Source organism: Squalius cephalus (assembly GCF_949319135.1).
Source record: "Squalius cephalus genome assembly, chromosome: 9".
Taxonomy (NCBI): Eukaryota; Metazoa; Chordata; class Actinopteri; order Cypriniformes; family Leuciscidae; genus Squalius; species Squalius cephalus.
The window spans coordinates 26,016,496-26,044,096 of NC_137130.1; the positions used below are offsets into that span (position 1 = coordinate 26,016,496).

Consider the following 27,601-nt stretch of genomic DNA (forward strand, 5'->3'; position numbering starts at 1 on the left):
TGGAAGATCCAACCACGGCCCATTATAAGATTTCTAGCAGAAGGCGTCAGGTTTTGATTTTTTATCTGTTGATATTTGATAGAATCCACAATGCCATGTATCTGAACAAGAAGTCCAGGACCTCCAGCAGAAAAATATGCCCACAACATTAAAGATCCAATGGTATATTAAATTGTACACATGGGGTACTTTTTATCCTTGTGTTCACCAAACCCATCTAGTGTGTTTGCTGCCAAAAAGCTCTGTTTTAGTCTCATCTGACCACAGAACCCTGTGTTGTTTGAAGATCCAGTCGTGTCTGACAATTAAATTTGCTGGAATTTGTTTTTGGATGAGCGAGGAGGTTTTTTTTTAAACCCTCCCAAACAACATGTGGGGATGTAGGGGTTGTTTGATATTTTTTTTTTTAGGCTTTCTGACCCTAAGACTCAACTAATCTCTGCAATTCTCCATCTGTGATCCTTGGAGAGTCTTTGGCCACTCAAACTTTCATACTCGCCGTGCATTAAGACAGTATAGACACACGTCCTCTTCCTGGCAGATTCATAACATCTTTAGTTGGTTATAACTTCTTAATTATTGCCCTGATGGTCAAAATGGGGATTTTCAATTCTTTAGCTATTGTCTTACAGCCACTTTCTAGTTTGTGATGCTCAACAATCTTTTGCTACGCATCAGAACTGTATTCTGTGGTTTTACTCATTGTGATGGATGATTAAGGGGATTTGGCCTTTGTGTTTCCTCATATTTAAACTCCTGTGAAACACGAAGTCATAGCTGGACAGTTTCATGTTCCTAGTCACCCTGGTGTACTAAAAAAGGTAAATATTAATGGGAATATACTTCAGAGATATTTTACTCGTAAAAAAATCTAGGGGTTTCAATAATTGTGGCCAACATGTTTTGGAGAAAAACATTTATTTCATAATGTGATTTCCCCCCACTTTCAATTCTTTTACTTCAATGAAAGGTTAGAATTTTGCACATTTTTTGAATGAAAGATCACAAGGATAATCGATGCAGATTTATTTTTTACAGCCAATTTTGATCATATTTACCAGGGGGTTCAATAATTGTGGAGGGCACTGTAGGTATGTGTTTGGGTAAAATTAATTTTTGTTTTATTCTATGAACTACTGACAACATTTCTCCCAAATTCCAAATAAAAATATTGTCATTTAGAGCATTTATTTGCAGAAAATGACAACTGGTCAACATAACAAAAAAGATGCAGTGTTGTCAGACCTTGAATAATGGAAAGAAAATAAGTAAATAAAATAAATGAAAGCTGTGATAGAAAATCAGGGTTATTCCACCAAATATTGATTTATGAACTCTTCCCAAGTTAAAACATTTGTATTGTGTTGTTTAAAAATGAATATGAACTTAATTTCTTTCCATTATTCGAGGTCTGACAACACTGCATCTTTTTTGTTATTTTGACCAGTTGTCGTTTTCTGCAAATAAATGCTCTAAATGACACAATTTTTATTTGGAATTTGTGAGAAATGTTGTCAATAGTTTATAGAATAAAACAAAAATGTGAATTTTACCCAAACACATACCTATAAATAGTAAAACTGATCATTTTGCAGTGGTCTCTTAATTTTTTCCAGAGCTGTATATCAACCACACAGCCTTGCAATGCAATAATAATAATAGTTTAGTGGTGAATGGAAAGTGTTAAAAAAAAAGATCTAAAAATATTTAAATATTTAAAACATGACCTTGTGTCATTTTAGAATTTTCAATATCTGTTCACAAATATTTTTGTGAGAAAACAAATAAAATGAATTTTTGATTGACGCTTATTCATGAAAATTTGATAATAATGACAGCCCTAGCCACTGTTACGAGCAAAGCAACGACCTGAGCATTCAGTACATCAATGCAGTCTTGGCTTGACGGCACTGAGAGAGCAACACTTTCATTAGAGAGCTGTAATTCATACACCGTATTGATCTTTCTGCAGTTTATGACAGTTGAACCACGGACGCCTTCAAATCAGAGTCAAAATGAACCAAACACTTGAGCGATTCAATAGCTCAGCTGAAAAAGGCAAAAGAGGGAGAAGAAATTGAGGCTGTAGAGATTGTCAGTGAAAAGAAATTTGATTTAGAAATGAATGCCTAAATTAAAGAAATAGTTCGGCCACAAATTAAAACGTTCACATTTACACCCACTTATGTTTCTCAAAACCAGTATGCAGCAAAAAAAAAAAGAAAAAAAAAAAGGAGTACATCTTTTTCATACAATGAAAGTGACTAGGAACCACTTCTCTCAAGCAAGATTAACACTGAATAAACACCCTCAGTTAAGAAATATTACAAGGTTTGAAAAGACTTAATATGGACCGCTTTTATCTTCCTGTTTTTCTTTAAGGTTCACAGCACCAGGTCACAATTTGCTTTCATTATACGGAAAAGATCAGCGTGAACTGTTTCCTTTTGTGTTCCACTGAAGAAAGTCATCTGGATGACTTTCAACATGCATGACTGAGTAAATTGATGACTGAACTGTGATTTTGGGGTCGAATACACCTAGAGTTCATCTCTTTCTTTTATTTGAGTAAGCACATATAAAAGGACGAGGAGGAGTACAATCACAATGCCATTCCCACCACACGCTCCCTCTTTCCCGAGGCTCTGTGGAACATGAGAGCAGACTCATAATTGCACCCGGTGTCACTCAAGAATCCTCGAATGAGGCATGATTCATGTCCATGCGTAATTTAATACCATAAAAAGAGAAGGAAAAAAACCAACTTGATAACAAAAAGCGCCACTCACCACTGTTAATGGTCTTCGATTTGCGTCTTGCAGGTGTTTTAGTGCCCTGGAGTGGAACGTTCAAGTTGCGTTGCCATTAATGCCTCCCAACAAATTCCCTTTGCTCATCCAGAGAGCCTTACAGGCCCTGGGAAAAGAGGGTAGGACAGGACCCCAATGAAGTAGAGTCAAAGGGGCTTTACCACTGCACATGGACAGCTGTGAAGCGATCCGCTCCCATTACTCCCTCCCTGTCCTCCTCGTTCTGTCTGAGAGTGAGAGATCTCTGGTTTCAGCACTATTTTAGATGAGGACTAAATCATAACATTTAAATAAGTCTGGCTTGGTTCTCTGCTTCTGATCTACAACTTGAACAGAAGCCTGAACAGGAAGTGCTGCTATAATCCCCATAAACAGCACTGTGACCTAAAGGTTAGCAATAAAACTAGAACCCTGACATCTGAACATACTTAATCTGTTCCAAAACCTAAAGGCATCGTAGGCCCAATCATGAAGTGAAGAGTATTCCAAAAACAAGGTTTTTATTTCATATTCCAAACCCATAAGCCTTTTGTTCATCTTCAAAAACAAATTAGAGAATTTCTGTCCCTCAATTGAAAGTCCATTACACATCAAGGTTTGTTCTTGCATGTCAGCTTCCACAAGAACCAATGACGTTTGTTCTCATGCGTCAAGCAAGTGCAGTAGAGCATCAGTTTACCATATTTGTAAAACACTTTATAATAAGGTTCATTAGTTAACTACCTTAGTTAAAATGAACTAAGAATGAACAGTACTTCTACAGCATTTATTAATCTTAGTTAATATTAATTTCAACATTTACTAATACGTTAAAATCAAAGATTGCATTTGTTAACATTAGTTAATGCACTGTGAACGAACATGATCAAACTATGAACAGCTGTATTTTTATTAACTAACATTAACAAATAAAATTAATACTGTAACAAATGTATTGCTCATTGTTAGTTCATGTTAGTTAATACATTAACTAATGTTAACTAATTAACCTTATTGTTAAGTGTTACCAAAATATCTTTATTTGGGTTTCGAAGATGAGCGAAAATCTTATCTTATCACGCCGTTTCCAAATCTTAGGTTTGGAACAGCATGAAGATAAGCAATTGATGACCATTTTCATTTTTGGGTAAACTATCCCTTTAATTCTGCTGTCTCCCATTTTATTTCAGTATAAAAATATAGGGACGCATATAAAAATATTTAAAAACACTAATAATGTAATAACATTGTTAAAAAGTAATCTTCAGCAAATCTCAATTAATATATTTTTTTCATTCAGTACATTTATAAATGTTGTGATGCCTAAATTTACTTGTAAGATAAAAAAAAAAAAAAGATTTTAGTTTTTACATTTATTTCAATGACGACAACTCCCTGAATAGTTTTAGCATGTTACCGAATGTGGCAACAATGTATTTGGTCTTGGTGAACTACATCTGCTGCTGCTGCAGATCAAGTATGGACTTGCTACTGCAAATAGATGCAGACACACTGCTGTGAGCATGTGAGATATGCTGCTGCATATAGACATGCATAAATACCGTAGCAAATCAAGGCAGGTGGAGCTGTGGAGGTAGAGGGTTTGAAATTTGAAAGTGTGCTGCAAGACCAGTCTACAGAAAACACTGAACCAGACTATTGCAATATTGAACAAGCAATCTCATTGGCTAGCTTGTGCCGTGATTGCTTGCAAATTGCATGTAAAAGGACCTATCAGTCCGCTTCCTCTAGAGATTCATGACTAAACTAGATATTTAGACAAAATAGTAGGCCTACATAAAAAACACTATTTAAAAGTAGGTGCATAATGTTGAATTGTAGGTGCAGAATGTTGATTATAAAGAATTTCACTCAATACTGAAAATATATATATTTTTTTTTTACAGTCTTTTAACCCATTCTACCTTAAATGTGTTTGTGCTATGTATATTTATGCATATTACAGTATTGCGTTGTTCCTCTCACATCACCTGCAGCTTGTGTGAGGAGCTATATGTCTATGACGAATGTTCCAAATTAGTCACTTATGAGGTTCTATTTCAGCTAGGATGTTGCCTTTGAAGGTGGCTACCTATCTAGGCAGTCCACTAGATTTTGGAACTAGTATCTGTGTATATGCCAAGTTGGCGCTCAACACGAGGTATCGCACTCACCCTGCAGGCGACCGTTTCGGTCCTCATTCCAACCATCTAGCAGGCTGTCAGTCTCGCTCACACACACACACACACGCATGCACGCACGCACGGCAAGCTCCATGCCTGGTTTTAAAACAAGTCCTCCATAAGGGCTCTTACGCACAAGCACAGCAACTATCTCAGAGGAAAGAAAGCAAACAGCTTTAGATCATGTCACAGCAGAGAAAAAGAAAAATGTCTCCCTCTTGAGACTCTTTGGAATCTCCTAAAAAAAAAAGAAGAAAAAAAAAGCTGCTATAAAAGTTTCTTCTGTACATGCTTGTTTTTACAATTTAGCTGTACATTTCTCATTTCCACAACTAAATGAAATAGAATGCAGGAGTCTCAGGATGCACTTAATATTTGAACTAATTTGACTCACTAAATTAAAATTAGTTATTGTGTAGTTCATGATGCAAGATGCTTAAAGGAGAACTCCGGTCAATTTTAACATTGAGCTCATTTTTTTGTACATTTGGAGTGCTGTCAATACAGAGAACAACGACAAAAATCGGTGTTGCCTACACCGAGTTATTCTATTTTTAAAATTTGCACCCTGTTGACTTCAATGGGGCAAGTACTAAACCTGCTTTTAGCCTCTTAACATCCTTGATGTGTCATTACAAGTGCACAGGTCATGTGAGTGATTCCTTCTGAGTGAACACGAGTGAGTCTGACTGCAGTAGATGTGAAAGAAATGTATAAAAATGATGTTATTTAAGCCAGCGCAAATACCTTTGTTTACATCCTGTTTTTCGGTTGAAGTCCAAAGTAGTCGATTGCAGATTTCACACGCATAGGTTTAATACCTATGATCACGCGCGTGAACTCGGCAATCGACTACTTTGGACTTCAACCGAAAAACAGGATGTAAACAAAGGTATTTGCGCTGGCTTAAATAACATCATTTTTATACATATCTTTCACATCTACTGCAGTCAGACTCACTCGTGTTCACTCAGAAGGAATCACTCACATGACCTGTGCACTTGTAATGACACATCAAGGATGTTAAGAGGCTAAAAGCAGGTTTAGTACTTGCCCCATTGAAGTCAACAGGGTGCACATTTTAAAAATAGAATAACTCGGTGTAGGCAACACCGATTTTTGTCGTTGTTCTCTGTATTGACAGCACTCCAAATGTACAAAAAAATGAGCTCAATGTTAAAATTGACCGGAGTTCTCCTTTAAAGATCAAAAGTGCAAATAAACCTCTTCCTCTAGTACTCAGTTGACTTTAGGGAGGGACAATATATAATTTTTTTCTCTCTCTCTTGATTATCGGCCATAACATTAAAATAATATTCATTACCTTATCTGATAGACAACAAACACTGGCCCAGAGAGAAAACCTTGTTGAGGTGAAGACTAAAGGCTCCCACACCTTTACTCATACCAGGCTCCATCTGTTCCACAGGAAACATGAATGAACTCTGACCCTGAGAGTGGCGGTGCAGAAAGCCGCTGTGTACCTGGGCACAGGATGACGTCTGGTATTCAACCGGGAGGAGACAGACAGTCTCCCAACTGTTCTGATGAACAGAAGCCAATTCTCACATACATGACTATTGGCAATAACACACAAATAGCCACCCACAAATGCAACAGTCCACTACCACGGAATCCATTTAAATATACGCTCATACACTTCAATCTATACCCTCCCATGAATCCACATGCAGGGAAGATTTTTTTTTTTTTTTTTTTATAGCCGCCACCTGGTGTAGCTTAAAAGGAAAAAAAAATAATTATTCACTCACCCTCATGCCATTCCAAACTTGTATGACTTTCTTTATTCCGATATTGGTGCTTTTACTGTATTTCGATCAAATAAATGCAGCCTTGCAGAGCATAAGAGATTTATAGTGATACAACCATAACGACAGCCATTTGCAACAAATGAGCAAGTATAGTATAGTTTCACAATTATCTGTGACGGTTGCGTATCCTTGATTTTTTTCATATTCAAGATAAGGTCAAACTACGACCACAATGACAAACTCGTTTTACAGCGTGGAAACAGCAGAAGTAAAATGAAATGCAACACAGGATTCACAAGACCAAGCAAGCAACAACAACAACAACAATAACAACAAAGTACTAGGGATATCAGCAGAACATTTTATATTGTGGTGAAAGCAGTGAAAATGATATGAGAGGATAAAAATGTGCAAATCAGACAGATTGTTCACGTATTATTCAGATGGGGAATGCATTGTACAACTCGACAGCCCATGGAACAAAGAGTTTCCTGTCTCTTTTCATGCATCATAGTGCAATCAGTTTGTTGCTGAATGTGCCCTTTTGTCTGAGCTGTGCCAAGTAAGGGGTGGCATTCATGCTACATGATGGAGTACAGATTTGCTGAAAGTAGAACGCTCACCATCGCCTCCAACGTGCCAAGGCAGAGTCTGATAACTGAGCCAAAATTCCTGATGACTCTGTTAAAGTGTATTTAGGTCTCATTCATGCTGCTGACCACAAACAGTGGTAAAGATGATGACACCTTCCACAAGAGACTAGTCAAACACTTCCATCAGCACTGCAAACAGTCGAAGCCTCTTCGTCTGATGAAACATTGGAAGAACTAGTTATTCAACCCGAAACTCCATCGCAAGGATGACTTGAGTAGGACGTTTCTCAGTGATACACACTACTCAGTTTGAGGTACATATTGAGATGTTCCTCACCATCAGCATTTACAAGTGTATGTCCATCAACAAACCGATGTGCATATTTATAATTGCGGTGCTTATGCGGGAACTATATCAATAACAGCGCATAATGACTAATGTAACATTAAAGTTTGTAAAACAAATCTTGCTCCATTCTTTATCTTTACACAAAGACGTAAGAACAACAGACAATCTGCATTAATAGACAGTTTTAGGTAATAGTGGCCCACAGCTGATTAGCAGAAGTATTTCAGTAAGACAGTAATAATGTGATTTAGCCGGTTAGCTGGAGACATACACAATATAAAACTCAAAACTACATATTTTGAACACTCGGTAGAAAATATATACATCAATAATTATTCATATTTACATGTTGTGATTCTGAGGAGCAAGTTGATCCAAATAAACTGGGTACTGACACATCTTTCAAGAGTAAGATGAAATAACAATAAACTGTCTTTTTTCTGTCAGGTAAACAAAAATCAAATCAATGCTCAAGCGCTTCATGCTGTGTTAAGTCTGTGTAAATACATATTTTCAGGGTATTGTATACTGCTTCAGACTGCAATTCATAGACATCTGCAGACACATTTTCATAATTAATTATAGCTTTACAGCAATAACAATAAATGTTGTGTGAAGTGGCAAAATGAAGTTAATCGGAATTGCCATGGTGAATATTTTAAAGGGCATTTAATGCAACAGTGAGTCGAAAACATGCTTTGGTATTTAATTCCTTTCTATTTGCGGCTTCTTGGTATAAATTATGGTTGTTCTGGGTGTGTGTGTGGGGGGGAGGGGTCAAATTTATTTTACATTTTATAAAATAAATAAAAACCTTAATAAATTATCATTTTCGTCAGATCGGGATTTCAACTAAATACTCTAAATCAAACAAAATGTACGCAGACCCAAAGGAAAAACCTTAACCCAGACAGTGACGTGTTATCTCAGTTACGGTTTAACTGTGACAGATGGATCAAATGGGTATTTCCAGAGGCGGTGTGATAAGAGCTAAATGATACGTTTGTCAAAAACACAGAGCTAAAGAATAGAACTTCCCAGCATACCTGACAAAATACGCAGAGCTCTGCATCACAAAGACAACCTCAGCTAACAGCAGGATGAACACCTCTCAACAGAATCCTAGGAAACACAAAGGACTTCGCACAGTACAGACTGTCATCCCGACAAGTTCGCCCAGATAATTCTAGGTGAAATATCTAACACTCCTGCCTATTGCAATCAGGGAGGTCTATAAAACCTGGAAAAATCCATCAATGATATCAAGGCTGATTGGCACAGGCACAATAAATAAAACCCATTTTATTACTAATAACCAACATCAATCAAACAGGATCGCAATATAACACTTCATGAAATTGACTGATGTGTTGTCACGGTGCATATGTGAAAAAAAAAAAAGCTTAAAAAAAAAAAAATTCATCTCTGCAAGTGCATACAAGCAAACAGGAAGGCATATGAGTTTGAGGCATGCATGGCACTGACAAACATGTCTGACCACCTTAACCACACCTTTTGAAGCAGCAGCTAACTGGCTGCCCCGATTGCTCCTGGACCGTGTAACATGCAAAGATTGTGGAGGAAGAGATGTCTCAACCAGTTTTGAACTGTGGTTGTGTGACTAATGTGAAAACTGCTGCACATTATTTATGTGATTACATTATGTAAACGTAGCTATTGTTACGCACATGTACATGCACAAAAATAATCAGATGATGGCTCGATCGGACTGAAAAGCCTTCATGTGAACACCTCAATCTATCCGAATGAGCTTAAAGTGGTGGTGTAGACCTGAAATCCTATCAACAATTAACATTACCATTTTCTATTTTCTCACTCTATTTTTTGACTATTTTCTCACTCTGATTCGAAAATACCTTGCGCTCATGCGTAGTGCCATGATGTGCATGTTTATATACATTTTAGGTCTTACAAATGCGAATGTTTTTATGTACGGCTCATGTTACAAACTGTTCAGTGAATGAGGAGAATATAGATTTACAAAATATTTGCTAAAAAGCTCTGCTGACGTGTGTCAGTTCTCTTTTCTCACAGAGAAGACTAACATAGAAGACTGGAGACTTACGATTACAATTTATTATAAGGTGTCATTGTTACAGTGTAGTTATACGCTTAAGTACTAAGCAATAATAATTAACAACATGTACTTACTATAGACTTATGATTAGGAATGGGGTTTGGTTTAGTTGCATGTAATTATGCATAATTTACTGTTATTACCACAGTAAGTACATGTAACATATGTAAGGACACTGTAAATAAAGTGTTACCAAACGATCTTCACCCCAAAGTAACAAGTAGGCTAACTTGCTTTAGTAGAATTGAAGAAGAATTGACAAGAAATCAGTTTACAGCATCCAAACACTCCTTTTGTTAATCATTGAGATAATCAAGGGTGCGACAACAGACTGTATGGTTCAGGTTCACACAGAGATCTGATCTCACCATCGAGTCCACCGGGGATTACATGACGAGACAGAATAACCTGAGACAGAAGAAATCCATAATTGTGGCACCATATCCAAGATGCATGTAATTAATACAATTAAAGGGCAAAAGGAGTATTTGGAAATGCAAGCTGATATTTGCTACTGGCACACTAAAGCTAAATATTTAAATAACTTTATTTTTGTGTGTTGGGAGAAGAACACAAAAAAAGAACTATATCAATAAAGTCATACATTTCATCTTTCATCTTGAAAGCAAAAGATAAAGAGAGGTATTCAAACAAGTTAAACAAAGATCTATCATAAAACTGATATCCTGAATTTATGTTTTGGTCATCCGGCCAGCAGTCATAAACACACGCTTTACTCCCACTAAAAACAGTGTATGGTGTCGTGTCTTTGATAACCAACTTGCTATGTCTGCAGAGAAGCCATCTGCGCATAGTATTTCCTTCACTGCAGAATTAGCAATTACCTGAACATGCCACCACAGTGACCAGCTCACACCCAGCTCAGGGGTTTACAAGCTTCCTGTTAGACTCAATTACACTTGCGTTGTGTACATCTAATTGAAGTTCACTCAATTTCATTGAGGTCCAAAGCACCACCGCAGATAAATGTACCCTCTTGGGCGCTTGGAGGTCTAACCCAGAGCTTCAGCGTTTGCCTGTCATCTAAAATTACACTTGTGTCTCCTCCCCTGGGCCAGAGTCTGCAGCGGCTGCCCCTGACACCTGACAGCACCACAGAGAGCAGTGGAACGACACACAGGGCCGTGTGCGAGCCATCCATCCCTCAGTCACTTTAATGGACGGCTCGGCGGCTTTACGCTCCACCAGCCGCGGAAATAAGAAAATATGAGCTGCACAAACCTAAGTCAAATTAGCAGGGATGTCAAAAGTACCGGTACTTTGGTAAAATAATAAATAATACAAATACTGATACTAGTATTTTCACGGTACTCTTAAATCTTTGTAAACAAGTATTGCATGAGACAGAGAAAGACATGAATGTGTAATGTTAAGTAAATATTTAAATGGGTTTAAAATAATGGCTTTTCTTGACCCACTTTCCACTCACATTGTGAATATTATAGTAATATAATCACGCCTCTCTCTGATTGTTTATACATTTTTTTTTGTGCTTCTGTAGTTATTAGTTTAAATATATATCTCTCTCTCTTTCTCTCTACACACACACACACACACACACAACAAACATGTGTGCAAGTTAACATTTAAGTATTGCAGGTTTGCATAATATTCTGAGTTTGTGTTTCACTTTTTTCTTAATTTTCAGGAAAACTAAATCTGTTTTTGTGCAAGTGAGATGAGTAAATGCCTGCTCACATTTAATCTAGAACTACAATAACCATCATGTTCAAACAGCGCACAGGAGAGCTGAAAGTATATTTCATGACTTGGAAAAAGTAACTCCGATATTTTGTAGCAAATTTAAAAGTAATGTTACTTTACAAGCTACTTGAAAAAAGTAATCTGATTACGTACCCAAAGTTACTTGTAATGCATTACCCCAACACTGTATAGTGGAAAAAGCTCTACACTAGATTAACAATAGGTAAAGCATGACGAATTCACACCAGAGTTCTAAACAGTACTTCAGTATACTCATTAAAATTGTATATTTTTTCAGGAACTCTGGTTTTTAAATATGCTGTATTTTATTTATATTGATAAATCTTTCATAATGTTTGATGCATTTTTAATGTTCCTACATTAAAAAAAAAAAAAATCTGTTACAGTTTTCAACACTAGACAAATTTCATTTATATAACGAAATTTTTGTAGTAAAATCTATAAATATGACAAAATATGGACCAAATTTAAATAACATTTCCAAGAAAATACAAAAAGACTAAACAAAAATTGAAACTGACAGCTGGAATTTTAGTGTCATGCCAAATGTAATGCGCTTGACTTTAGAGAATCAAGAAATTTGACTAATATTATTAATTAATACAGACACAGAATACAGATAATCTCAAGGAACAGATGGAGATGTCATAAAGCTCTGAAATGATTGACAATCTCGCTTCTTTCATTAAGACCAGAGAGACTATGGCTCACTGCCACACAACGGCACAGCTTTGAGTTCAAACACAGTGCTTCATCATAATTCCTCAAAGTGTGGGACTTGAATGAGACCGTCAGCACTTCAACCACATTCTAATAAATCTATAGCACACAACCTCAGAGTAGAAAGAAAACATTGTTAACATGCAATGATTATTTTCTGTTCGATCGCTTAGAAGTTTTTATGCAGTGTTTATAACAGCAGGAGCTTTTTTTATTTCAGTTCTGGGTTCTTAGATGTGCTTAGCTCTTGAAATTGTTGAGACATGTTCATATGAATACATTGATTTATCAGCCGCAAGCAAACTCCAAAGAAGGCAAAAGTTCAGATTAATGTACTTACAACCCATTGTTCTCTATTTGTCTTACGGAGGACTTGTACGTGTACGGATGGTGGTGGCTTGAAGGTTAAAGCGGCGAACAAACTTTGTAATGCATTGTAAAGCTCAAATCTATTACCCAATCAATGGTGTCCCAGGGCCAGGAACTAAAGACTTACGGTGATCAGAATCTAGCCTGTTCTTACTGCAATACATTTAACCTCAGGCCAGGGTGCTCCATTGGAATCAGCCCTATAATTAGCATACTGTAAGTCACTGTGGATGAATGGCCTAAAAAAACTAAATGAGCATTAGTATTTTATGAGATAGAGAATGACTAGGGCAACCATCTATACCATATTTTTGTAAGCAGGGATGTACCAACTATTGTGGTCACGATACTGGAATTTACAACTTCGATACGATACATTGAAAAATATAGATATTCAATAGCATTTTCAATACCACAGGGAAAAGTGCCATACCACCATACAGATAATTTAACTTTTTTTTTTTTTATTTGGGGTAATTTTGTTGTAATAGCTTACAAACAGCACAGGTGGCTTTATTGAAATCATTGAACTACCCGGTTTACAGTAAACTGTCAGTAATAAAATAAGAACAAATTAACAAATTGCAAACGATAGCACAAATAAATAGTGCTGGGCTGAATGACCAAATATCCGTATCACAGTATTTTTCAAAATGATACCGTATTTTATTTTTATTTTTTCAAGCATAACTGGGTGTTAGCCACATTCTGACTGACAGAGACATAGGAAATACTGCAGTAGATTTACTTAGAATGCCCTATTTTACTGTCACGGGTGACTGCCCAGCACTAAAAATAAATACAATAGAATAAAGGAACAAATGAAATAAACATGGCTTTAAGTTTTTCAGGTGGGTCTATCAGTTGTATTCAGGTAAATACTACAGAAATGAAAGTGATCAAATGTAAAACACTATGTAAACACAAACTTTTATTTTGGATGCGATTAATCGTTGCCATATATATATATATATATATACACACACACGTCGTCTTTTTCGCCTTTGCTGCTTTTTGGCTTGCTTTGTTGGGGACATTTAATTTAATATTCAACAATATTATTGCTCTGCCTGCATTGACACCATTATATGAGAACTGAACTGAGCTGGACGATGACATCACGGTTTCCTCCAGAGCGGCTATATATATATATATATATATATATATATAAATTCATTAATTAACTAAATGTATAACTTTTTTACAACAAAAATGAACCATAACTATTTTCACAATGACTATTTCTTTATTTTCCTGGTCCACTAGTTGTACTTGAAATGGCAACATTTTCCCTGGCTCTACACTAAAATGTGAAATTGTATTTGTTTTGTTTTTAAAAATATAATTCTGGATGATTTAGACAAATGTATTTAGATGGATTTAATGAAATGTTATGTACTTCATTTAATTCAAATTTCCTGTTTTAACTGATACTTTCAAGATCACAAATTTTGCAATTCCTTTTGATTTTCCTGGCAAAAACGTCCCTCACATAAAAATCAGTCTACAGGCTTTCAAAGGCAACCTAGAAAGTCAGGGAAAGTGTCATTTTTTTAAAGTTTCGTTACAATCTGGCCACACATTAGCAATAAAAAAGCTATTACCACATGAAAATTCTAACATATAGGCTAGTACCTTTAATATGACAACTAAGGCTAACTACAACACCTTAGGAACATATTGGTGGTGGCAGTTTTGTCAACTAGCCTGAAACTATGTACACTGTAAAAAGTGAGCAGTTGATTTAACTGCTTTAAGTAAATAAATTAAATGAAAAAAATAAGGTATGTGGAATTGTCAAGTTGACATAACTTATTTTTTTCAATTACACATGAAGTTTATTTACTTAATCATTTTAAGGCAGAGGGTCTCCACATTTCTTTTTAAAAGTTAAGTCAACTGATCACTTTTTACAGTGTATAATATAATGTAGTGTAAAATTATATATGTGGGGAATGAAAACTATTCAGCTATTAAGGATTTTTTTTTTTTTTCAATCCCAAACAAAAAATTTACTGTTTTTGTCTCCTCTTTAATATTTCCTCTTTAATCTTTTCCGCCTTTGAATGGCCATAAGGGTTTAGTTTTGAATGTGACTGTCACGCAGCAGACATGCATTTTCTTTTCTGAATCAATGAAGCAGTCTTCTGTGTGTGGGTGTTGTTCTCAATTGAAAAAAAAAAAAGAGACCAGCGGAGCTGCAATCAGGTTGAGGTAATTAGAAAAGGCAGAAGGGTGAAGAACTCACTCATAAGTCATTACATCCTAATGTACACAAAGAATATCAGGCACATATAATTACCGCACAACAGCCGCAGTAATCTTAACCCGCCAAACAATGAAATCACTTAACTAGTACAAGGTTATTTCAGAAGGAAAGCATAAATGTCAGACGTGGACCAGACCAAATCTCAGTTCTCCAGTGTTAAAGTCCAAAGCTTTTGCTGGCTATGTGAACACAATTTCCCCTGCCATTCAGTTGTGAGACATTTGTTGAGGCGTTTTTACCACTAGTATTCTTCCACAGTCTGATACACGTTGTCCACTGATGACCGCTTTGTTGTCAACTCATGGGTATTTTAAAAAGGTAAGAACCTATAAGATGTCTGTTCATTTTGGAACACAAATATACTTAAATAATTTGATCAATTGAAAGTAGCCAAAACTCCAATGCATTAAAAAGTTCAAAAAGACATTGAAATAGTAATCCATCAATCGATTTAGTCAAAGATGAACAAATGACTTAGGGGGTTGGAATGACATAAGAGTATTAGTAGAAGATAACCATTTAATTTTGGGGTAAACTCTCTTTAATGCTGCTTAGAAGTTGTCAGTTTGTTAAAAATTAAGACTTCTAAGATTTGTGTATATGAGATTCATGGTGGTGTCTTAAAAGAGCTTTGCGAGTACCGCAATTGGTCAGACTTGCGTCTTATTGTTTGCCAAACAAATTCCTTACAAACAACTATATTCGGCTTTGTTTTCTGATTTGTGTTTTGAAATATTCAGTGCTAATTAATTCTGCATGAAGGGGAAACTCTGAATAAAGTCAAAAGACTGTTTTCCCTTGTTTCTTCAGTGTTGTGTGCGGAAGAGAACCGCGATAATTTTTGTTGCAAAATAAGCTACAGGCATGCAGTCGGGGTAAAAGATGCACATGAACCAATTTAAAATGATAATACATAAATAAATATTTTTGGAATATTGCCTATTGGTTATTTGTAGGCTTTGTAGGATTCTGATACCTTGCATATTGCATATCTATTGTCTCTGCTTCAGCTCTCTCTGTATGATACTGTGCTGATTTCTTTCCCCATTTTATGTACAGTGGCAGCCACATTTGTCATCATGCTCTTAGATCTTCTGATAAATGGAGTGTCAGTGTTTGTCTATTGAGTTTAAGTCTGGCTGTTCAGTTGATGAAAATGTAGTTTTATGCTCAACAGTGCCCAGGGTCTGTCTGTCTGTTAATCTCTGTCTGTCTTCTAAACGTCTGTCTGTCTGTCTGTCGTCTAAATATCTATCGTTCTGTCTGTCTAAATGTCGGTCTGTTGGTCTAAATGTCTGTCTGTATTGTAAAAAGTGCTATATAAATGAAGGTGACTTGACTTGAAAGTAAGACAGACAGATGCTCTTTTTACAATACAGATTGTTTCAAAGCAGCTTTACAGTAATAGAAATGAACGGAACGGAGATTGTTTTGGCTGTACAGCAGATCTAGAAGAAAGTCATTGTCCAGTTTAAGTTGTAATTTGATTCATTTCCGCCGTAAAAATCATTAGTTATTAACTTAGGAGCCGCTTATATGAAATTTTTTAATGCAATAGGTTTTCAAAGTGCACGTTTTTGAAAACACATTTTGAAAACGATACCGTTATCATCTCAGTGTAAACTTCAAAACATTGAATCTGTGAAAATGGTCAGGGCATGCACAATGCATATTACGTTTGTCTGTCTGTCTGTCTAAATGTCTATCTAAATATCTGTCTGTATATCTGTTCGTCTAAATAGGCCTATCTGTCTGTCCGTCAATCTAAATAAGTTGGTCTGTCTGTCCGTCTGTCACAAATGTGTAATTGGTCATCATATCTTATTGCATTAGCCAAAAATTCTAAACTGCTACATCCAGATTGCTCACGGGAAAATGCAACTGTTACGAGGTGGCGATTTCATATGAATTTGTACAATGTGAATTGTACAAAAACGTATTATTATTGGGAAAAAAAGCAAGCATGAAGGTCTACTCCTAAATATACCCATCACTGGGGTATAAGTCATGTACAAATGAGATTGGTGGCCAATTCATATGAAGTCGTACAATTTTCCAAAACGTAAAATGGTTACAAATTGCCATGAGATTGTGTTGGTACTAGTGTTGTCAAAGATATCTATTTTGATATTTATCGATACTAAAAATATCTGAAATGGTTCCAATACTCCTTTTCTACAGTATCGATACACCGATACCAGCTGCGGGTCCTTGCTCTCTCTTCTCTCCGACGGTGAATTGACACACACCCGCTCTCACTCACTCATTGCATTTGTTCGGTTTGTTTAGTAATTATTGCAGGCTTCGCATTCACACCTAAAGCACGCGCACCACTGAAATATATAAGTGGGGCTCACATAAAGTGACTGCAAACGATAGCTCAAACAGCTTGCAAGTACCAAGTTGTCATCTTTTTGTGATGTCAAATATATACAAAATTATCAAAACGTCTGTCTTGCCGAGTATTCAGATAAATGCAGTCAGTTTTGAAAATAAATAGTTCAGAGAAAACGCATGTTGTGTGTCTGTATATATTATTATTTTATTAGTTCAGAGAAAACGCATGTTGTGTGTGTGTGTGTGTGTGTGTGTATATATATACACACACAACATGCGTTTTCTCTGAACTAATAAAATAATTTGACACAATAAATTTATATAAAAAGGAGTTTATTGATTTAAAAACGATTATATTGCTTCCGCTAAAGAAAATAGTCCGTTCCGTCTCTACGGTTAGAATCCTGCATTCATAGCAACGCTCTGCTTTTCATGGCAACGGTGTGTTATACTTAGCAGCGGTCTGTTATCAAGAAATAACAGACCGCATTACACTTGTCCTCAGCAAGAGGTCACAATATTAACCATCCCAAAAAACTTTTAAAAAGCTCTACAATTGTGAAAACATAGATCAAATAAAAAATAAGGGGTATAAATATAAAAAACAATGCATGAAGTGAACATCAAACAATATTTTACATAAAAATCTGCCTATTAAAGTTGTGTCCTCAGTTTCTGTCAACTCCGTCAGATTTTTTCATAAAGCTCTTTAAATCAGGAAATAGCATGGTCAGCTATATCCCTGAGGACCCCTTTTCATCTCCCTGCCTGTGGTGAATGCAGCACTACCACACATGCTCTGGTACGTTTTACATTTTTTTTATATTTTAGACAAACAATGTCAATATTCCTATGGTCACAGCTGCACCATGTCAATACCATCTTTCTGTTAAGATACTTTTAAACCATAGTGGATTGAATTTAAGCATTTTAGTGAGGTTATTGGGACAGCTAGCAACTGAGGAAAAACTACCTAGCTGCAGTGTACAATACATGTTTTGGCGGGAAAATACATGCCCTTACGTCAACTCTGTCAGACGTCAACTCCGTCAGGCGTCAACTCCGTCAGGTTCTATGTCTGACGGAGTTGACCTGTAAGATGACGGAGTTGACAAATCCACCAATAACCTCTTAATGTGCGAATATAATATTATTTGTGAATATAGTGAAGGGTTAAACTGTTATTTCATGGTTTTATTTACACATAAATGCACATACATAGCATGCATTACATTATTTAACCATACACATCTGAGAATGGGCAGGCAGTGGTCTGCTTATTATTGTGTAACGTGTAACTTTGCCAGCACTTTAATATATATATTTATATATGTAGAGACAGAGATAGAGAAATGAGAAGCCAGTGTAGGGCTGGGCGATATGGCCAAAAATAATTATTACGATAATTTTTTTTTATATCAGTCGATATCGATAATTATCACGATAAATGTCAAATCTTTATTTCTTTCAAGTTTAAAGGCAGATTTTTGCTCCTAAGTGAAAGTTGTAGAAAACAGAGCGTTAATTCTGGTTTTAAACTACTCTTTATTGTCAGAACATATCATGACAAACAGGTGAACATTTCACAAATCTGAGGTAAAACATTCAAACATTAACAAAATAAAAATCTTGATAGAAAAATGAATTTCTTAGTTTCTGCATAATGGGGGATATTGTTTCATGTTTTGAAACAGGTTTGTGTTGCCTGACTTTGATGGCACTTTGACTTTGTTTTGTCTCAACTAATATTTGACAGTTGACAATATTAGCTTGAGTTAGAATGCAGATTTACTATGTATGTTCACTGTTAGACTTTTCTGTAATTTCTACAGTTATTTACTTTAAATCCCCCAGTATTATACTGCTATTTCTCTTTACAGTAAATAACTGAGATTCCCATTGCATCATGGGAATTTTCTGTGACGTCTAACACCACATACAGAGACTTACTGTATTTTTTAAATTTGCTGTATACTACTGTATTTGACGTAACTGCCTCTCTGGCTGGCACCATTCCACCGTGCTTTTTATTTCCTAATTTTTGTGTCTACAACGCTATAATAGCCAGAGGCTGTCTATATTGGACACATTGAAGCGACCGGACCTTTAAATGCAAACCTGTTTGTCCCTTGTCAGAAATAGCGCGAGCGCTTGGACTCGTATCGGACTACGTCAGAAATATAACGGCCGCGGCGCATCACTGTCTGGGATTTGTCGTGTCGCGTCAGAGCATCCAGTGTAGGTAATGGGGTCTGTGTTTTGTTGGATCGCGACGTTCGTGTCTGGCCCGGGGAAGAGACGGAATTCACTTCACCGAGAGAGAGATCAGCAAGCAAGGTAAAAAACAAAAAAAAACCTTCTGTGTGTGTTGACAGGATTGTGCCCAGTTTAACCTGTGTTATAACGTTAACCTAACGTTAACGTTACTCGTCGTCAACATGGCGGTAACGAACTTTACCATGGTAAACTGAGCTAACGTTTCATTTTACACACTTTGTTAGATTGAATTGTCGGGTTAAAATATGCCAACGAGCAACGCGTTTACATAAACAATAAATGTGAATAAACTAATGTGAAATTCTGTTTATAGCCTAATGTTGGCCTACTGATGAGAACCTTTATAGTTTTAGCATTATTTTTCAAACTATACCATATTATAGTTTTTTTTAATGGAATTTAATATATACTTCCATTTTTGTGTTTAAAGGCAACTGCAACAAAGCGCCAATTCGCGCCAGTGACTTCTAGCAAGATTCCAGAGGTAGGCCAGCCCATTTGTGATATATTTTGAGATAAGTTTGCTGAAATGATTAGCATACGCTATGTGAAAATTGCTTTGAGCCACTGGTGCAGACTAGGTAGCTTACAATATCTTATAAAATCTCTATAAACTTTATATCAAATAAGTGACCTTTGCATTATGTCTAACTTTATTACACAGCAAATGAACCAATCAGAAGATGGACCATTGTCTTTGTTCAGTCTCACCAGATTAAATGTATCCAGGTAAGCACTGCAGTAAAACTCTCACTAATTCATTCATACCAAATCTAGCATTCTAAACAACTTAAGTTTATATTTTTGCATTATTTTGATATTTTATTAGGCAGAAGACTCTACCATTGCAGTCCCACCTGACTAGGAAGGTCCTAATATCAGCGCAAAGGTGGGTTATACTGTAGGAAGGAGAACGATCATCACACAGTGATTTCTTGCATGTATCTTACTGTGTATTTGTCTCAAACAGGTACTCCTTCACTGCAGACAAGCTAAAATGGGCTAAAATCATCGATTTCAGTCGTTTTTTCTATGGATCTCGGCATTTTTGGACAGAATTTAGGATTTGTAAGTATTAAAATTTAATCTGGCATAATTTAATTTAGTTCTTTTGTATGCTATTTATTGACAAAAGCTGTTTACAAATAAATATTCTTAAGTTTTTGTGAAAATAATAATAAAAATTAACAAAAAAGGAGGTTAAAAATAATGTGACACTAATATTCTCTCTCTCTCTCTCTCTCTCTCTCTCTCTCTCTCTCTCTCTCTCTCTCTCATATAGTTTTGGAACCGGGATCTCCTCTGAAGGACTGAGTACATTTGTGTTTGTGGACACGCATGCAGACCAGGGAACATTCTGATGTTGTCAATCAAGTTCTGAACAGGAACCAATCTTTGGAGAAGTTCATTTATTCACAAAGGTGGACAAAAACATTGTGTTGGCTTTTTAAAGATTATTTTGATGATGATTTTTACTCCTATGCTGTAGAAAAGATGGAGTAGACAGTCAGACATTGATAATAATAAGAAATGTTTCTTGAGCATCAAAGAGACTTCTTTCAAAAACATTAAGACACTTAAATACTTCTTTTGGCCACCAGTGTACATGAATCCAACACATTTTTGGAAATAAGTGAAATTATTTTTAAGGTGGGGTTATGTGTCTTGTATTGTGAAAAGAACTGTGTTTTGTCCTGTTTTGGACATTTCCTTTTTGAATGCTTAAAAATTTATTTATATTCTGCAGTTTTATGAATGTAATGGTTGATATTTCATTATAATACTTGTATAAGCTAAACAACCAATGACTCTACATTAATTTAGTCAAATGCTAATGTTTTGTTTATGGTTTTATGTATGTTTTTAACAATGTTTGCAGTGAAGGACAGCACATAATGTGTTAATTTAACACGTTTACACATCTTTGTGATAACCTCTCTGACATATTTACTTTGTTAAAATCATTAACACAATGAATGAGTTAAAATTAACACAAAAAAATGTTGTCTCTAAACTCACCCATTAATGTGTAAAAATTTCACACATCATTTCCAGCATTGGCATGTTTATTTTGTGATATATACGAAATGTTTTAAATAAAAAAAATGGTATTTTGTGATAACTTTGTCTAATTGGTTTGTATGAAAGTAGTACTTATGTAGGATAAAAATAAAATTAATCATATATCAAAATTATCAAATCTAATTTATATTTAGTACAAATAAAAATAATTACAGTAGTGTACTGATTAGCTTAGTTTTTACAGTAATGCACTGTACTGATTAGCTTCGTTTTTACAGTAATGCACTGTATTTACACAAAACTGAAATACGGTTTGGTACTGTAACTCTTAATTACAGTAACTTACTGGCAACAGTGTTGCCAGTAAGTTACCGTAAAAAACCCTTGAAAAGTCTAACAGTGTTCATTAACAAAAACAGTAACATCTGTTAAACATTTTTTTAACAACCGCATTTTTATTTGGTAAATGTAATATTCTGACTGTTTGAGTTTTATTAAAATTATCCATTGGTCATCTAGTGTCATGCATTTAGATCATGATAACCACAGATAAAACCAGGCATAGCCTATAGCCTCACTATCAAGGCAAAATGTAACTTTATGGTTTCTATGCTATTTGTATGAAAAACAGTAGCCTAAATACATGATTAAATACTGTAATTATATCCATTAGTCCTTTAATACATTGTCTACATTAATAATATAATACAATTCAATATGTATATCCCACATTTCAGGGTGCAGTAAATATTAGTAGGCTAACAGTAAATTCGTGGTAAATGATGGGACTCTGTAGACGGAAAAGCCTTCTGACTGCCTCGTTGCGCACAGAGTTTCTCCGGTTTGTCAGCGCTGTTTCATCTGCCTTTAAACTGGTTTAAAAAAGGAGAGCAGGAAGTAGTATAGAGGAGGTAGATGAAAACAGAGGGGGAGGAGGGCACCTGGTTTCCCTTATTGTTTTTTTTTTGATAGTTGGAAACGGTGTAATTTATAATAGTTGGAAACGGTGTATGTGCAATATGTTTATTATAGTTTGCTGCTTTACAGTAAGTTCAATACTCTAATAACAAGGAGTAGTTTTAGTAGTAGTGTTTAAAGAGCACATCTGTTCAATAATCAGCAATGCACACATATTTTTTGTCAACACCGTCAGATCTTCGTCAACAGCGTTGGATGTATGTTTTTGTTAATTTTTTGGGAAAAAAAATATTCTTCCTTCAGTTTATGTTGTTTTTGTAATAAATGACCATCTGATCTACATCCTCTTATGTTTTATTTAAGGAATTTGTTTTTACAATATTGAAATTAAAATCAAAGTTTGAAAATGCAAATAATTAGAAATCTGAGTTTTCAGAATAGTGTGAAATCACAACTTAAGTTTATATTGTATTTTTTTTTTTTACATATCAGAGTAACTAAACACTATTACAATATACTTCAGAACTTTAGTTTCTTGTTGGATTGGAAGAATTAAAATTGTATACTTTTTTAGTGTGTCTGACGGAGTTGACACAAATCCAGTTCTGAAGGGAAACATGTTTATTTGTTAAAAATGTGTTTTTATTTAGAACCTGTTCCTTTACATGGTTAAATAGCTAAGACCTTTCTCTGCAGAAACATAACTCTAAATGATATAGTGTGTATTTTAAAAAAAAGTTTTTTAAAACGTGTTTTGTCCCGACTCTCAAGAATCAGTGTATATATGTATGTATATATGTATATATATATATATGTATATATATATATATATATATATATATATATATATATATATATATATATATATCTCTATCTATATATCTATATCAATATATATGTGTGTGTGTGTGTGTGTGTGTATGTATGTATATATATATATATATATATATATATATATATATACACATACATACATACAAATAAAACAAAGTTCATGACTCAGGGAGGGAGGGAGGCGGCGGGAACCGGTGTTGTGCCGAATTTCGACCCCCTGCCAAATTATTACCCCCCTCGTTGAAGTCAGTACCTGATTGCTAATCCTAACCCCTCCCCCACAACAAAAGCGGAAGCCACCTCATGGCCAACTGCAGCGCAAACAAAACCACAGCATGATTTGACTTGATTGCGTGTTAATGGTTGTATGGATCGCATCAATTTAAAAAGAACAAAAAAGGGTCGCTCTTAAAGTAATTTTGAAAACCATTGTCCTCGATGGTACTAAACACAATAGTCTATAACGTGATACAAACACATATTGAACATATATAAAACAAAGAACTCTGACCAGAAAACTATTAAAAGGCAACAGTGTTCTACTGACCCCTCTTACAATCTATACAACATAAAACACAAATGGACACTACCATTGATCAGGAACTGCAAGAGCAAGATGCAGTGACATGACGGTCAATAAGCCACATGTGCAATTTGGCCTGGTGGACAATATAGCCAGCATGTTTCATGTTTCATTTTAAAAATGAACTCCCAACTGCAACCCTAGCATCTACTGCCAGTGTTTTCATACGCAGGTCATATGGTCTGTCTCTCTGAGAACTGGTGTTAAATAATGGCCTGGCATCCGGATAACTCAAGATCCAAGATCCATGTTAATGCGAGTTTGTTTTTTGTACTTGTGAAACCGATACTGAAATTGGTGTAGGATTTACTTTGAAACTATATTTACTCAGAAATTGCTAACTTTCCCAAATGACAAAGACATAGCAAGTAACATTGAATTAAACATGAAATTTTTTAAGTTGAAAGACTATCTGTCTGAAAATGTACTTATAAATGAGCTTTGTTTTATTTACAACTTCAAAAAAATTACAATGTGGTCATTTTAACTACACTATGAATTCTGATTTTCTTAGTGTATTTTAGTAGCTGAACTCTAAATTGAACATTATGCACAAAACTAAATTTAGACTTAACTGATTAACCAGATTTTCCATCTGACAAGCAAGAAAAAGACATTCTACAAATCACAGCACTAACAAAAATAATAATCCCAAAAATTCCTTGAACTAAAGAGTTCTAAAACAATTCATAGATTAATTTTATTTGAAATGCTTTGCTTTATTTAGCCTAGTCTCTCATAGATCTGCACTGTTGGTGTGTTTTAGCACAACACACAGGCTATGTGTCTGCCGGGTCTTCTTGTTGTTCTTAAAACTGCACACATAGTCTCTAGACACTATTTCCCATTATAGGCATTTTTTCTATACTCCAGAAAATGTCCCATTGTTCTTGGATTGATTCTGTCACACTGCTTCTTGTTGTCATGCTGGAAAATCTCCCAGATACACCCACTAAGGCACAGTCACCCACACACAAACTTGTACATATATACTTGCGGAAACCTAATTTATGTAATTATACAAAATAATTTATTAATAATAACTATACTACTTTTTTTTTTCAATGCCAGTGGATGAAGACTAAAGAGGTAGGCAACATCTCTTTTGCCTCTCGTTCTCTTTGAGTTCCAAAAACGTTATTTATATATATATATATATATATATATATATATATATATATATATATATATATATATATATATATATATATACACACACACACACATAGAGAGATTATTTAAACTAATAACTACAAAAGCACATTTTTTTTAATAAACAATCATTAAAATGAAAACAGAATATAAATATAAAAAATAAATATTAATAAACACTATAATAGTAGGCTACATGATAACAGTGAAATGGACTAATTGGCAATTAATGGTACTACTGCTAATAAAAAGGTAAACAATTCACCTACTCAGAAGAAATGAACTTGAATTAAGCAGAAATTAGGCTACTTGAGGAAGAAAGAAATCTGTGAGTGCATGTAGTTAACATATTTTAAAACCACCATCAGTACACTAGAGTTTACTGAGGATTTATTAAATAATAATCTCTCTTTAAATAAAATGTGACTAATAATAATAATAATAATAGCCAAACAAAGAATAAACGAAAATACTTGATGCTTTTTTAAATATTTTTTTAATATACAGTATTTGTTCCTTGTTGATAGCACATAAGCCTTTCACCAAGAAACCATGTAAATATCAAATTTAACTGGAACATGAATTTCTATTGTACTAAGAAACAACCAACACATTGCATCATTCCAAAGGCGGCAGCACAACACTGCCTTGAAAATTGTAATTAAGAACCCATTGGCAATCCACAAAAATGGTTTTTTACTGTTTTTTGAGGACATTTTCAATTTCAAAGCACACCATACTCATGCAACTAACAAGACTGAAACCTGGAAGTGAGTCTATTCATTTAAAACTCCCATCCCTACCACATGTTCCCTCACGCCTGCTCACCTGGCAGACAAAGAGCTCTTGGATGTCTCGTAGATACCATCAGAAGAACTGCACTTCAGGGCTGCCTTAAGGTATTTAATTGAACTTCAGCAAGCACAGCAAATGAAGCGCAAGTGAACACAGAAGGGCAGGGTTATAGAGCGCACTGAACTCAACACTGTGTGTGTTTTGAACGCCAGCATAGGGTTTACAAGCAAAAGCACTCAGATGTTGTGCAGCCATCACTGCAGAACTGCACAGCTGGATCACGCGCTCAAATCATTTCATTTCGCGTCCGTTTCATCGTCTCCACAGAGGCGACGGAGCAACGTGTAGTAAGTGACTGCGAGCGTGAATGTGGCTCAATGAAAAACAAACACGCAAAAAAATACAGCATCCCGTAATTTGAGGCTTATTAAATATTGCATTCGCAAAACGCTGCTATTATAACAGGCTCGTGCGCGCGCGGCTTACCTGAAAAATCAGCCCGCGTTCATTGTTCAGTTAAGGGGGTAATATATTCCTCTCGGTCCCTTCCAGTCGATATTGTTTGCGTGCTTTGATCAAGAGAGAGCTGGAGACGTGCTGCGTGATCGATAGTGATGCTCTACCGGTAACGGGCGACCGTGTAGTCGGTGTCTTTGATTCCTCCGGCTCTCGGTGTTATCAGATGAGTTTAGTGTGGAGGGGCGGAGCCTCTGAGCTGAATCAATACACACAGCGCTTGATTGACAGGTAGGGGGCTAGCGGCGCTCTAACCATCTCAGCCGCTCTATTTTCCGACTAGCTTTCAGTAAGAATATCCTAAAATGATAAATAGACTTGTACAGTGGCCATAAGGTTGGTGTGTAGAGCTTCCCTTAGTAGCATACAGTGTTTAGCCCAGCACGACTGTTATTTTACTATTTTAAAGACCCCCTGTTGTGACAATCAAATTTGTTTATTTCTATGTGGTGTCTTTAATATGCTTTAAGACAAACCATATGCACATTAATAAGTCAACGCCATTGCTCAGTACTTTCTCCTTTAAACTGCAGTGAACAAAAGACAGTCGTGGTTTGAAATCAATGGTGTTTCTGACGTCACAAACTACCTTGTAACCAATCACATCAGCATGTGATCTCAAAGAGTTGATCTCTGATTTGATGCGAGTGAGTGGAGGCGGGGCTAATTTGCATAGAACCGCGTATATTAAATTAGGAAAGGCTGTAGTTACATTCAAAATATGTTAAGGCATGAAGAAATTTGTTTTGTTGTGCTTTAAAGAAGTAGTGTTGAAGTGCGGAAGTAGAAGTACTATTGTAGATAGCAACCAGGTTTGTTGATAAGGGAAGAAGGAGGCAGGGACCGTCGAACATTAAACATAAATTTAATAATAAAATAAACATTTAAACAACAAAACTAAAGTTAAGCGACAGCCCCTCACAGACGACTGCCGCATAAACTGAAACAAAACAAAAAACATAAAGTCCATATACATTGGATTACTTGTTTGCCACTTCAATTTTCACATAAAAGCAGCAATATTTCAAATGTATCACTTCCTTTGCAAAACAAATGTGAGCACAATCTTTATGGGTTGTCTGACTTTCCGACTGTTTTCATTCTTCCCCTGACTGTATTAGCAAGCGGCTAATTATAGTTCAAGACTGTTATTTTATTAGTTCATAGACATTTACAAAGCCTTGAATTATGCACGATTTTGTAAGCATGCAATGCGTGTGTTAAAAAACGACTGTCATCTGAACTAACAGTTATCATGAAAAAAATAAGCTGGGTATGA

The 27,601-nt window shown here is 35.5% G+C and overlaps 1 protein-coding gene across 1 annotated transcript in view; it reads right to left on the minus strand.

The window, feature by feature from the left end:
- The window catches only part of st6gal2a (ST6 beta-galactosamide alpha-2,6-sialyltranferase 2a), a 76,222-nt gene extending 49,720 nt beyond the window's left edge, over positions 1–26,502 (minus strand). Inside the window, exon 1 of the mRNA XM_079880457.1 lies at positions 26,293–26,502. The gene's annotated coding sequence lies outside the window, so the exon portion shown is untranslated. The remainder of the gene's footprint in view (positions 1–26,292) is intronic.
- Positions 26,503–27,601: the final 1,099 nt, after the last annotated feature.